The sequence below is a fragment of the Apium graveolens genome, chromosome 4, assembly GCF_009905375.1.
Source record: "Apium graveolens cultivar Ventura chromosome 4, ASM990537v1, whole genome shotgun sequence".
NCBI lineage: Eukaryota > Viridiplantae > Streptophyta > Magnoliopsida > Apiales > Apiaceae > Apium > Apium graveolens.
In genome coordinates this window covers 144,973,331-144,989,557 of record NC_133650.1, presented here as the reverse complement: position 1 = coordinate 144,989,557, position 16,227 = coordinate 144,973,331, and positions in this window count along the sequence as shown.

Below are 16,227 nucleotides of genomic sequence, written 5' to 3'. Positions count from 1 at the left end.
AACTTTTAAGCCTACAAATTAAGTGTGGAAATGACTCGAGTCTCAGTCCAGATCCACTATTTAAAGAAAACATTTATCCCCCTTTGGGACTAAAAATCCAAATTTTTAATCATTTCAAAAACTGATGCTGATTGACAATTAATTTCTTAAACAATAAACATCTTTATCAAGGGGTTATAGATCAACTTTGAAACACTGGAAATATGTCCACTAAATCTCAGGGTCATGATCCACTAGACTTTACTCTATCAGGGTAATTGAACGGTTTCTATTTACAAGGATTTTGATAAGGAGATTTAGTAAGGTTAGTGGATAATATGAAAGAGTAATGCCTGACTAGGCTTAAAGCAATAGTTTCAGATAAGGTATAGGTATTAAAATATCAAGAAGATAAGCATTACTGGTTCCAGGTCTGATATAGGTGTTACAATACAAAGGAAGTGATCATCAACTCAAGGTATAATAGGGTATCAAGCTTTAGGGTTAGGATAGGGTTATCAACAATCATTAAAAATTTTTAAGGAATGACTGGCTTTTAGGCTTCAAGCTGAGGTGACTGAGTATAACTTACACATGGTTCAACATCACAATTACTTTGGTATGCTAACATAATATGACATTTAATCTACTTTCATAATAATCTTCAAATGAGGCTAATTTACATGCAATAGACACTTGAGGGTTCATGGCATTTCTATATAATACGAAGGTAGGTTTGAGAACCACTTGGTACATGTATAACAAGATAAATCAGAATACTTGCATCATATATAGGAACTAGTTATCACACATTTGCAGTGGAAACTAAAAACAGGTTGAATTACTTGCCTTGAGAAAGGCTGGACTGGACTGGAAGGTAGGAGCAACTGGAAGCTTTACTCAACCTTTATGGAAATTTTACCCTCATCTCGAGATCCTACACAATTAATAATAACCTTATTATAATATATTCTCACCAACTCAACCTATTTGCAAACCGAAATTAAACACAATGACACTTAGGCCTATATACACGTAATTTATAATCACCTTATAAACATAATAGTACACATAACCACATATGCTCACATACCATATTTAAGTACCAAATAATATCACACACACCATATTGCAACACTAGGCTTGGATGATCTCGCTCCACAACTTAAGTCACTTGATCGCTAAACTAGACAAAACCTCCAAATTTTGGCCTCCTAACTCGATGTGCCTTTACTAAACCATCTAATTCCTATGGACCCTAACTTGGGCCTTTCACTCTACTGGCTTTATGCTATCTTGCAACTATAGTGGTCAATCTAGGCCTCAATTATAAGTGCTCTAAAACTATGTGGTAAGTGAAGGTACTTATTATGGTAAATTCCAGAATGACATCTATGGTTTATTGGGTGTATTAGACCCTCTTACACTTCAAGTTTACCTCCAAACCTTCTACACTAGACTCTTATGGTCATAAGGCAACTCCAAAACTTGATGTGGCTCAAGGACCTAGCTTGGGCCTCCCTAGGCCTAAGCTTAAAGTCCATGGTTCCCCTGTTTTTCTGGGCAGAAAAGGTCCTGACTTGAACTAACTTGTGACACATTATTCTAACTCAAATCCTATGAAATATGGCTGGAAAAACTCCTCTGACACTCCCTCTAACTAAGGCTCAATAGGGCCTAATGAGGGCCTACCTATGACATGGTCAAAACTTCCCATTTCTAAGTTGCAACAAAACTGTCCCCTGCTGGACAGATTTTGTGTTTCCACTCGTGCACCTAACTAAACGTCTTACAAACCTCCAACAAACACCTAAAACCTATTCTAGACTCCTAGTTCTAGCTTCTGGTGGCTTGGGCCTCAAAGTGCACAACAAATGCCCAATCAAAACTTCCCCACAAAATAGTACAAAAATTCTGGAAAAATGCAAACATTAACCAAACCCTTTCCACCTTAACTCCCACTTATTAACCAAGCATCCAACCTTTACCAAAGAAAACCTAGTGCATCAACATCCTAAAATAGTGCCTCAACAGGAGTGGAGATCATCCATGCCCTAGAACACCTTCATGCAAATAAAAATACAACATGCAACTCATGGAAAACACTTAACAAGGTTTCGACTAAACATGAAGTTTAAATTCTTGTAAATTCAACTTGAACCTATTACCCAACCTTAACAATCATGAAATATATCTTCTCTTAACTATTATTAAGCAATATATCATGGAAACAATGTATTTCAAGCACAAATAATTCGAATTTATAGGCTTTTAAACATGAAAACATGATTTCGAGAAGAGTAGCATACACAACATGGTTGATCATCATATTAACATCTTAAAACTAGCATGCATGGCTAAACATGATTATATAGTAAAATTTAAGTAGCATGCAAAGGTTTTTAAGGCATGGTTTTTCCATAAAACACTTGGTTAAAACATATATGAAATGTATCTCATAGAGAGCTCTTAAATTCACAAGAATCAAGAGTTTCTCTTTGGAGGTCATACAAAAGCTACACATGCAATCATGAAACTTTATCTCCTAATCACAAAATTCTTGGGAAGTATATAAAATAAATGTAGGTAGGGGAATTACACTAGGAAAGATGAGAAATGGGATGGAAAAATGGAAGGGAGTGGGGATGGGGGTTTCGGCCGAGAGCAAGGAGGAGAAGGGGGGGGGGGAGGAAAAGAAAAAGAGAGAAGTGAGTTGGAGTAGAGTGAGTTTGGTTGAGTGTGAGTTTGAGTATGATCATGGAATTACTCATATACAACTTGTGAGTGGAGTGTTTTTTTACCCTTCCCTCCCTTCTCTTCTTGAAAACAAACTTGCATACAATGGTATTCTAGTAAAATGGCCTTGGTAGGAGTGGTTAGTGGGGTGTTTATTGACTCTAGTGTCCTTGAGTTGTACTAGAAGTGATTTGCATGCATGGGCAAAGGAGTAAAATGCAAATTAAATAAACAATTAGTTGTAAAGAATATTTTTTATAAATAAAATTAATATTTCAAAAATTATAAAAGTTGTACCATAAAATAACTTGGATTTTTAAAACTTTTATGAGATCGCTTTTGAAATTTGTGAATGAAATTATTTTTAAAAGAGAATTTTTCAAGGTATAGAATATTCCTTATAATCAAAAATACAATCAAATAATAAAACTCTTGCTTTGAAAAATTTATAATCTTCATAAAGCAACTTATAACGCAGCAAATTCCATTCACACAAACGTACAATCATTAAGTATATTTATAATTGGCTCTAATATTATACAAAGTTCACAAATAATATTACATAAAATGCCGGTCGTAACAAATAACAGAGAGTTCACGGATCAAGGGGAGGTTCTTCTTCAAGGAGTCAACTTCCATCTGTAAGAAAATGATCTAAGTCACACACACCTGACTTAACAATTGGAAATCCTGTTACTGGTATAAGAACCAGGAAAGCCAGTCAAAATGAATGTCTCTACCATTCTTTTCTATCTCATACTGAACCCAAAAAAGTGAAAGAAGCTCTTCAAGATGCTGACTGGATAACAGCAATGCAAGAGGAGCTTAATAAATTTGAAAGGAACAAAGTCCGGACTCTTGTGCCAAGACCAAAGAACATATCAGTTGTTGGTACAAAGTGGGTGTTTAGAAACAAAATTGAAAGTGAGGGCATTGTTACAAGAAATAAAGCAAGACTGGTTGCAAAGGGTTATTCATAGTAAGAAGGTATTAAATATGATGAGACTTTTGTTCCAGTTGCAAGGATTAAGGCAATCAGAATTTTTCTAGCCTATGCTGCTCACAAGAAGTTTAAAGTGTTCCAAATGGATGTAAAGAGTGCATTTCTAAATGGAGAACTTGAAAAAGAAGTTTATTTTGAACAACCTCCAGGGTTCATTGATCCAAAATATCCAGATCATGTCTACTTACTGGATAAAGCACTTTATGGACTAAAATAAGCTCCAAGGGCCTAAAAACTTGCTATATTTCTGTTAGAAAGTGGTTTTACAAGAAGTACAATTGACTAAACTCTCTTTTATAAATACCATGGTAATGAATTGTTATTAGTACATATATATGTTGATGATATCATTTTTGGTTCTACTAATGATAAACTTTGTGAGAGATTTGCAAAGTTCATGGAGTAAAGATATCAAATGAGTATGATGGAAGACTTAAGTTATTTTTTGGGGTTACAAGTAAAATAGGATGATGAATGGATCTTCAGAAATCAATCCAAATACACCAGGAATTTGCTCAAAAGATTTGGAATGCAAGACAGTTCAACTGCATCAACTCCCATTGGCCACTGCAACCAAGTTAGATTTAAATACTGGTTCATCAGTAGATATAACTAACTACAGAGGTATGATTGGCTCACTCCTATATTTGACTGCTAGTAGATCTGATATCATGTATGCTACCTATCTTTGTGCAAGGTTCCAAGTTGATCCAATGGAACCTTATCTATTAGCTGTGATTTTTTTTAAATATCTCAAAGGCACCATGAATCTTGGATTATGGTGTTCTAGAGATTCAGATTTTACGCTAATTGGATATTCATATGTTGATTTTGCAGGATGCAAAATAGACAAGAAAAAACACTTCTGGAAGCTGCCAATTTCTTGGTGGCAGATTGGTTTCTTGGTTTAGCAAGAAGCAAAAGTCCATTTCCACATCAACTGTATAAGCTGAATATATTATTGCGGGAAGTTATTGTACTCAAATTCTATGGATGAAGAATCAGTTATTGGATTATGGGTTAGACTATTCTGCTATTCCTATATATTGTGATAATCAAAGTGCTATTGCAATGACAGGAAATCTAGTACAACATTCGATGACTAAACACATCAGCATTAGGTACCATTTTATAAAAGAACATGTGTAAGAAGGTACAGTGGAATTGATCTTTCTTCCAACAGATCAACAATTAGTAGATATATTTACCAAGCCTCTTTGTGAGTACAAGATTGGTGAATGAATTGGGAATGATATCAGGACATTTCTCAAACTCTGAAAATTAAGGAATAACTACTGATAGTTGGAGTACGGTATCTTATTATTATATATTAGTACTTGCTAAATATTGATTATAGTGTTAAATTCTGGTACCATGAAAGCATGCAATTAACTTCTATTAATCCCACCCAGTAGCTGCATGTTAAACTCTGATTATGTGTATAAGCTCTGATATTGGTAAAACTTGTTTTGATTGATAAATCCTGACAGTAGTTGTTAAATTCTAATATTGGTCAAAATTGTGTTGACTAATAAATCCTGATAGTTGTTGATTAAATACTGATAACGGTCAGACTATGATTGACTAATATATTCTGATGATAATTCTTGAATTTATTCAAATATTATTTTAATCTGTATTTTAATTACAGGTTTGAAGTTGTTTGCAAGTGGGTGAGTAATTATTATTTTCTTACTTACAGTAACTAATGACGTGCATATCTGTAAAAATAATTGAGTATCTATTTTTATATTAGGAATTGGAGATTAGAAAAGAGACTTTACTTTTGTTTGTCTAGATACGCGTAGGATTATGCATGCAGTAGTAATTATTGCCTGGTTATCGAAGCGTCTCTTCTGTTTCTTCTCTCTCTCCAATATAAACATGCAAGTCATTTCACAAGTCATCCACTCCATTCTAAACACAACTCCTCATCTTCTTCTTCTCAAAACCAAGAACATGAATCCAGATCAGTTTTTCACTCGCTCTCTTGGAGGGGTTTACTACCTTACTCATATCATGGTTGAGGGTCATGTATATTATGACCCTTTCGGAATTTGAGTCCAAATCAACCAACAAATATATCATCCTCAAGATGTTCCGATGTCAGTATATGCTGATCTTTCATTCAAGCAATAGACGAATCTCCAGTTTTTCCAACTGGAGACCGCATTGGAAGAAGTTGAGCATCATCATCTTCAAGCTCTAGAATTGCAAAAAAATATAATTTCTCTTGCATTCTTCATTTCGCAACTTTATTATCGCAGAGCTATGAGGCAACATGAGGCTTCCAAGAAGTTGAGACATAATAGTTTCGAGGAATAGATTCTAGCTCTTAGAAGTTAGGACTATTTTATGATTCTTCTTTGTACTCATCTTCTTTTAATAAATGAAAATATCTTTTTAATGTCTTGTACAAATATGATGCCTGATTAACTGCTCTTTTATTCTTAAGCATGTTATAAATCGTGACTGTTCATCTTCTTCTTTTCAATACATGTAAATTTGATATTCTACTTGAGTTATTATGACAAACAAAAGAACATATACAAAATATTAAGGAGTGTTGGGTATATATTGTGTACTTGATGATTTCATGAACAAAACACCTTGGTAGATTTTACTTAGTGAAAATGTAGCACTCGAAGGATAAAGATTATAGTCCCGACGGATAACTCATTTTAGTCCCGACGGATGATGAATTATTATCCATCGAGTGAGTAGCTTATGTAACAATAAGTCTGTAGCATATTTCTGCATACAAATTGTTTAGAATCTGTAGTAGTACTTAAGTCATGTTGACTTTAACTAGATATACTGAATAGGTTGATTAATTGTACATAGATGATGTCTTGTAATTCTGCATAAATGAAATGGAGTCAAGTGCCTGATTGCTACCCGACGGATAAACAACAATGAATTCGACGGATGATCAACAACCCGACGGATGTTCAATAACTCGACGGATGATCTTAAACCCGATGGATAAAGAATTCAAATATCTGTTGACAGTGACAACACAGTCACATATGTCGAGTGTATACAAATTGAATGTGGTACCCTATTCAACTGGTATTTCGAGAACAAAGAAGCATTGCCATTTCCATGTTATTATGAAGATATTTAAAGATGCTGGCATAGAGTAATGAAGTAGGATTGTATTAGACTTGATAGTTTTTGTTTTATTATCCTGTCTTATTACTTTGTAATCTTGGTGATATATAAACCAAGAAGCAGTAATAGAATAGTAACTAAGGAACTAAGCAACCAAGAGAGAAACATTTGTAAGGTGTATTCTTAGCATTTCTCTCGTTCTTAGTCGTTATCATTTTGTAAGCAGCTGTGAACTTTTTGCACACAGAGTTCTCTCGATATACATTATATATCTCTGGTGGAATCATTCAAATCCACCAGAAAGTTTTTAAAGACTCTTGTTTTTAATTACTTGTGTTTTGATTCATTTCAAGTAACTATTCCGCATTCTGCTAATCAATTCACACTTATATATATATATTTGAGTTAGAACATTTTTATTAAAGAAAAAGTTTCAAGAATTCCATTCAACCCCCTTTCTGTAATTCTTGATACATTGACCAACAATTGGTATCAGAGCAAGCTCTTGAAGAACAAAGAGTTTAAAGATCAAAACAATACAGCAAGATGAACAAGAAGGATATTGGAGTCAAGATTCCTTTTCTGGATAAAGATAATTACCATCATTGGAAGGTTAAGATGCATCTTCATTTGCTTTCTCAAGATTAGGCCTATGTGGACTGCATAGAAAGAGGCCCTCATATTCCAATGAGAGCTGCAACTGGAAATGAGCCATCTGTCCCCAAGCCAAGGTATGAATGGTCTGATCCTGATATTGAACAAGTCAGGAAGGATAAAAAGGCCATGAATATCATGTTTAATGGAGTTGATGGTGATATGTTTGACAACATTATTAACTGCAAAACTGCTAAGGATGTTTGGGATACAATACAGATCATCTGTGATGACACTGAGCAAGTCAGAGAAAACAAGATGCAGCTACTGATTCAGCAATATGAGCATTTTCATAATGAAGAAAGTGAGTCTCTCACTGATATTTTTAGTAGGTTTCAAAAACTGCTAAATGCTCTAAAGGTACATGGAAGGGTCTATCAGACAAAAGACTCCAGTCTGAAATTCCTTAGATCTCTTCCAAAGGAATGGAAACCAATGATAGTCTCATTAAGAAACTCACGAGATTATAAGGAGGTTACTTTGGAGAGACTGTATGGCATCCTGAAAACTTATAAGCTTGAAATAGAGCAAGATGAGAGGATGGAGAGAGGAAAGAAGAAAGGAGGGTCCATTGCACTAGTTGCTGAGTTAGAATAAGAGAAGAAGATGAAGATGGAAGTTGTTGAGTCAACTTCAAGGGTCTGTGAAAGCAAGGGCAAGGGGCTTGTAGTAGAAAGTGAAGATTCTTTGAGCAAAGATGACATGGAAGACATTGATGAACATTTAGCATTTCTTTCCAGAAGATTTTCCAAGCTCAAGTTCAAAAAGAACTTTGGAGCAGCCAAGCCAAATAGAAACATGGTGGATAAATCAAAATTTAAATGTTTCAAATATGGCTTGGCAGGGCACTTTGCCAGTGAGTGTTGAAAGTCAGATTCCAGCAAGAAAAAGTTTGAGCCTGTGGATTATAAGCAAAAATACTTTGAGCTGCTCAAACAAAAGGAAAGGGCTTTCATTACACAAGAAAACGACTGGGCAACAGATGGTCTGGATGAAGGTGAAGATGTCAGCTATGTCAATCTAGCCCTAATGGCCAAGTCTGATAAAACAGAAACAAGTTCTTCAAGTAATCTGGTAATCACTACAAACATTGCATATTTATCTAAAGCTGAGTGTAATGATGCTATAAATGACATGTTTACAGAGTTATATCATTTGCGTGTTACACTTAAGTCTCTTACTAAAGAAAATGCTAAAATCAAATAGAACAATTTATTTTTGAGTGAGAGAAATAATGTGCTAGAGTCCCGGTTCATTGATTTTGAAAAATTAAGAATTGAGTGTAAGATTGCCAAGGAGGAATTAACGGAGTCCTTGAAGAAAGAAGAAATTTTGAAGAAGCAGCTTGAGCGTGAACAAGAGGTGATTAAGGCATGGAAAACATCTAGAGATGTCCATGCTCAAATTACCAAAGTTCAAAGAATCGAGTCCTTCTGTGATGCAGCCTGGAAAAAGAACAAGGAGAAACTAGAACCAAATTTGGTGGATGGAGTGCTAACAGATGTAGACTCGACGGATGATGAGGATCATCCGTCAGATAACAAAAAGGGTTATCCGTCGACTGATGAAAATCCTCATCCGTGGCTGTAAGCAAGCCTATCAGTAAAGCCAAACTTGTTAAGCTGAATGAAAAGTATGGATCTATTTCTAAAAACTTTGTTTCAGGAGAATCGAGTCAAGTTAAGAAAGGGAAAAAGGCTAATGTTGGTCACATGACTGTCAAAGAGTTAAGTGACAGACTTGAAAAGATTGAGGTGAAAACAGACGTTAAAAAGAAAAATAATAGAAATGGTAAAGTAGGGATTAACAAACACAATAACTACAAACCTGATAAATATGCTCCTAGAAAAATCCGTGTCAAGTGTGGTAGTGTAAATCATTTGTCTGTTAATTACAAATCTGCCATGCCTACTTCCATGTCTGTGCCATCTCACTTTCCTAACATGAATGCCATGCCTCCCATGCCTATGAATGCTATGTCTACACATAATTTGAATGCACAGTTTGCTAATATGCCATTTGCACCTAATCCCTATTATGCTGCATTTAGTATGCCACAAATGCCATTTAGCATGCCTTACTGGAATAACATGTTCACTAATAGCATGCCATTCCCTGTTGATTATAATATGCATGATAATTCTGTTGCAATGAATGGTTTCAAAGGCCCAACTCAAATGACCAAGGATGAATCTGATATCCCCAAGTCAAATAAGATAAAGCCTAAGAAACAGAAAAAGAAAGCTAACAAGGCAGGACCCAAAGAAACTTGGGTACCAAAATCAACTTAATTTGATTTTGATGTGTGCAGGGAAACAGAAAGAATCTTTGGTACTTGGATAGTGGTTGTTCAAGACACATGACTGGTGATTCTACCCTGCTCACAAAGTTCAAGGAGAGAGATGGCCCAAGTATTACTTTTGGAGATGACAGCAAGGGTTATACTGTGGGATATGGCTTGATTTCAAAGGATAATGTCATCATTGAGGAAGTTGCCTTAGTGGATGGTCTCAAACATAACTTGTTGAGTATCAGCCAGCTTTGTGATAAAGGCAACTCAGTAACCTTTAACTCAGAAGCCTGTGTTGTGACTAAAAAAAGAAGCAACAAAGTGGTTCTCACTGGTGTGAGAAAAGGAAATGTGTACCTAGCTGATTTTAACTCATCTAATGCAGAATCTGTTACTTGTCTTCTCAGTAAAGCAAGTCAGGATGAAAGTTGGCTATGGCACAAGAAGCTATCCCATTTAAACTTCAAGACCATGAATGAGCTAGTAAAGAAAGAACTGGTTAGAGGCATTCCTCTAGTGGAGTTTTCTAAGGATGGACTGTGTGATGCCTGTCAAAAAGGGAAGCAGATTAAAGCATCATTCAGGAAGAAACTTGATTCAACAATTGAAGAACCTTTGAAACTGCTACACATGGATTTGTTTGGACCAATCAATGTGTTGTCCATCTCAAGGAAAAGATTTTGCCTAGTAATTGTAGATGATTTCTCAAAGTTCTCTTGGACATATTTCCTAAAGTCTAAAGATGAGGCTAGTAAAATCATCATCAATCACATAAGGCAAGTCAATAATCATCCTGATTTCAAGGTTAGAAGAATCAGGAGTGACAATGGAATTGAGTTCAAAAATTCAGTCATGAGAGCATTTTGTGAGGAAAATGGGATTCTGCATGAGTTTTCAGCAGCAAAAACTCCACAACAGAATGGAGTAGTGGAAAGGAACAACAAATCACTTATTGAAGCTGCAAGGACAATGCTTGAAGAATCTAAACTGCCAACATATTTCTGGGCTGAAGCTGTAAATACTGCATGCTACACTCATAATATTTCCCTGGTTAATCAAGCAAGATGCATGACTCCCTATCAATTGTTCAAGAACAAGAAGCCCTAAATTTTCTTCATGTCTTTGGTTGTAAATGTTATATTCTGAGCAAGATGCATGACTCCCTAAATTTTCTTCATGTCTTTGGTTGTAAATGTTATATTCTGAGAAATCAAACTGATCAAAATGGGAAGTTTGATGCTAAAACAGATGAAGGAATTTTTGTTGGATATGTTGTTGGTAAAGCATATAGAGTCTACAATCTAAGAACCAACATTGTTGTGGAATCAATACATGTTGTGTTTGATGATAAAAAGATTGAAGGACTTCAAGATGGAGATTACCATGAGAGCCTCAAATTCGACAATATGGAGATGGTTAGTGATGACAGTGATGATGAAAGTGATCAAGAAACAGTATCAAAGGATAATGCAGAAAAATCTACTACCAATGAAGCACAAAACTCAACATCTGTCGAGTTGCATAATGCTTCATCCGTCGGGAGGCAATCTGAGTTATTTGTCGGGAGACAACCAGCTTCATCCGTGGGTACTCAAAATTCACCATCCGTCGGGTTATCAAAAGGAGCAGGAAGGCATGATAGATCACCTATAGAAAGTTCCCCTTTCTCAAATCAAAGATCCACAAACTCAGGGGGAGTTTCTAACAATCAAAACTCAATCACACATCAAGACAACAATGAGGCCTCTTCATCTAGAGCTAATCTACCTCAACAAAGAAAATGGACAAAAGATCACCCCTTTGAGCTCATAATTGGTGATGTTTCTTCTAGAGTTCAAACCAGGAGAGCAACTCAAGAAGAATGTCTATACAACAGCTTTCTTTCCAAGGAAGAACCAAAGAAGGTAGAAGAAGCTTTGTTGGATCCTGACTGGATTTTAGCTATGCAGAAGGAGCTAAACCAATTTGAAAGGAATAAAGTATGGAAGCTGGTGCCCAAGCCTAAATGAAAGAATCTAATAGACACCAAATGGGTATTCAGAAACAAGATGGATGAAAATGGCATAGTAGTCAGGAACAAAGCTAGATTGGTTGCTAAGGGCTATTGTCAACAAGAAGGAATAGATTTTGATGGAACATTTGCTCCTATTGCAAGACTTGAAGCCATCAGAATCTTCATAGCCTATGCAGCCCATGCCAATTTCAAGGTCTATCAAATGGATGTCAAAAGTGCCTTTCTGAATGGAGATTTGGAGGAGAAAGTCTATGTCAGTCAACCTCCTGGTTTTGAAGATCCAAATTTTCCAGAACATGTCTATTATCTTTTGAAAGCACTTTATGGATTGAAGCAAGCACCTAGAGCCTGGTATGACACTTTATCAAAGTTCCTTTTGGAAAATCATTTCACAAGAGGTACTGTAGGTAAAACTTTATTCTTTAGAAATGTTAATGGCTCTAGTATGCTTGTTCAAATTTATGTAGATGATATTATTTTTGGCTCTATAGATGAGAAACTTTGCAAAAAGTTTGCCAAATTGTTGCAAAGTAAGTATGAAATGAGTATGATGGGAGAACTAACTTACTTTCTTGGTTTGCAAGTTAAGCAAGTTAGTGATAGAATATTCACTAGTCAAACTAAATATATTTTTGAACTCTTAAAGAAGTTTGATCTGATGGATTGCACATCTGCAAAAACTCCCATGGCTACTGCAACTAAGCTTGAATTAAACACTACTGAAAAGTCTGTGGATATTTCAAGTTATAGGGGCATGGTTGGCTCACTTCTGTACTTAATAGCTAGTTGGCCAAATATAATGTTTGCTACATGTTTATGTTCTAGATTTCAGGCTGATCCTAGAGAATCTCACTTAATAGCTATTAAGAGAATTTTCAGATATCTCAAGGGAACACCAAAACTTGGTATTTGGTACCCTAGAGATTCTGGTTTTGATTTAACTGGTTATTTAGATACAGATTATGCAGGTCGTATAATTGATAGAAAAAAGTACAACATGAATCTGTCAATTTCTAGGAAACAAGCTTGTGTCCCGGTTTAGTAAAAAGCAAAATTCAGTTTCTACTTCTACAGCTGAAGCTGAATATATTGCTGCTGGTAGTTGCCGTGCATAGATATTATGGATGAAAAATCAATTGCTAGACTATGGTTTGCAAGTTGAGAGGATTCCCATTTTCTGTGATAACACAAGTGCAATTGCCATCACTGAAAATCCAGTACAACATTCAAGGACAAAGCACATAGATATCAAGTACCACTTCATAAGGGAACATGTAATAAATGGTACTACGGAACTACACTTTGTTCCAAGTGAGAAGCAGCTTGCAGATATCTTTACTTAGCCACTAGATGAATCCACATTTTCAAGGTTGGTAAGTGAGTTAGGTATGCTTAATTATTCTTTAATCTATATGAGATAATTTGCAAGTTGACATGCAGCCAGAAATTCAATTAATTTTTCAGTCTTGGATGAAATTTTGGCTAAGTCAAAATTTACATCTCGATGGATGATCCTTATCCATCGAGTTTGATCATCCGTCAGTATACTATTTGCTAACAAAAATCAATTATTTTTCTGGAATATTTTATGACTTGACGGATAACTGTCTATCCTCATCCGTCGAATTGTCTTAATCTCAGCCGTTAATTCCCTGAACATTATCCATCGAGTATACTTGATGATTTCATGAACAAAACACCTTGGTAGATTTTACTTAGTGAAAATGTAGCACTCGATGGATAAGGATTATAGTCCCGACGGATAACTCATTTTAGTCCCGACGGATGATGAGTTATTATCCATCGAGTGAGTAGCTTATGTAACAGTAAGTCTGTAGCACATTTCTGCATACACATTGTTTAGAATCTGTAGTAGTACTTAAGTCATGTTGACTTTAACTAGATATGCAGAATAGGTTAATTAATTGTACATAGATGATGTCTTGTAATTCTGCATAAATGAAATGGATTCAAGTGCCTGATTGCTACCTGACGGATAAACAACAATGAATTCGACGGATGATCAACAACCCGACGGATGATCAATAACTCGACGGTTGATCTTAAACCTGACGGATAAAGAATTCAAATATCTAATGACAGTGACAACACAGTCACATGCATCGAGTGTATGCAAATGGAATGTGGTAGCCTATTCAACTGGGTTTTTGGAGAACAAAGAAGCATTGCCATTTCCATGCTATTATGAAGATATTCAAAAATGCTGGAATAAAGTAATGAAGTAGCATTGTATTAGACTTGATAGTTTTTGTTTTATTATCCTGTCTTATTACTTTGTAATCTTGGTGATATATAAACCAAGAAGCAACAATGGAATAGAACCTAAGGAACTAAGCAACCAAGAGAGAAATATTTGTAAGCTGTATTCTTAGCATTTCTCTCGTTCTTAGTCGTTATCATTTTCTAAGCAGCTGTGAGCTTTTTGCGCACAGAGTTCTCTCGATATATATTATATATCTCTGGTGGAATCATTCAAATCCACCAGAAAGTTTGTAAAGGCTCTTATTTTTAATTACTTGTGTTTTGATTCATTTCAAGTAACTATTCCGCATTCTGCTAATCAATTCACATGTATATATATATATATATATATATATATATATTTTTGAGTTAGAACATTTTTATTAAAGAAAAAATTTCAAGTATTCCATTCAACCCCCATTCTGTAATTCTTGTTACATTGTTAAGGGACTAACAAGGAGCAACTAATATCACAGAAGAAATTAATGAAAGGTTTAATTCTAATGTCATGAGACTTATGATATTTGAGTTCTTATCTATCAAAATATCTAACCATATATGTTTCAAAATATGATAATATGGAACAGGGCATATTATTTGAAACTCTCTTTTTCTCTCAAAGGAATTTGTCAACACTCAATCACAATATCACAAATCTTATATGTCAAATTTCTTCTTAAAAATAAAACACTTGAATCCATTTCTCAAATTTTACCAAAATCAAGTGACATGGTTCATGAATATATGTTCACCACTCAGAAACAACAATCAGTTGGTAAGATACTACATGTTGAGGTAGATCTTGATGACAACAACAAAAACACAAGGGTTTCATCAGTTTTTACTGAAGACCCTGTGATAGTATCAAATAACACATTCAAGTGTCAGTTCTTTGAAAGAAGAACAAGGTTTGAGACCATGGTACATGACGGTAACTTGGTCAAATCCTCTCAAGTTCAAATGGAGGTTCCCATAATTGGTGAACAACACATTGTCATAAGCAAAATTTCAACTGTACGTTCAGCTGAATCTTCATATTCACAAGGTATAAATACTGATTTCGCTTTATTAGTGTTTAATTTAAATACTGATTTTGTCTTATTAGCATTTATTATGCATGTTATAAATTATACTGGTATGATTATTTCCAGACCTTATTTAAGGACTACCTATAGTTGTATGACCACATACCATCTTTCTTTAGCCACCTCTTATATTTATAGAACAAATTATCTGAGTTTTTTTGTGAGTTGTATGAAAAGATTAAAATACACGTGCCATCCAACTAAAATATTTATTTTTTTACTATTAGTATTATCTTAAGATAAATTTTATCCAATAATTTAGTTTATTCAATCTACTATCCCCACATTTTATATTAATTATAATAATTTAGGACACCCCTTTTTATTTTATCATCTTAAATTTATTTTAAACCATCACCACCTTAATTAATAAACCAAAGTACCTTTACCATCAACAATCCATCTCGTCATCTTCTTTACATTATCTACCTTAAATCAAATATACTATATAATATTGAAGTAAATTATCCAAATATTTGTCGATTAATAATCAAATAAATCACTGAGTCGCTCATTATTATGTATATCTATTTAATCAACATAATTCACAATTCAAAGTAATTTATCATTTTCATAATTATTATCCAAGTAATTAAACAATCTTTAAATATCCACTCATATGCATTAGTTCTCTTATTAAATGTTTATTTATTAAATACCAACATTTTATTCAACTTTTCAAATCATTATAAATATTCTTACATCCAAAAATCCAGTAATCATCTCATCATTATTCATTTCACAACTCATTATATTTTATTTCACTTATTCTTTTAATTAAGTAAAATAATTTACAACCTCAATTTATAAAATTACAATTTTACCCATAACCCCATCTTCTTCCACACATACTTCTTCCCCCACATTCAACCTCCATTAATTCGGGCGAATTATGGCTGGAAAACTTTCTGGTAACCGCCCCTTCACCCTCTTATCTTCATCTCACCTTCTCCTCTCTTCTCTCCTATCTCTCTCCCTCAAAATCTCTCCCTCTCTTTCTCTCTCTGTTTTTCTCCTTCTCCGACGTCCTCTTTTCTCTACCGTTCACCCTCGTTTTTAAACCAATCTCCACCATTCGGCCACCAATATC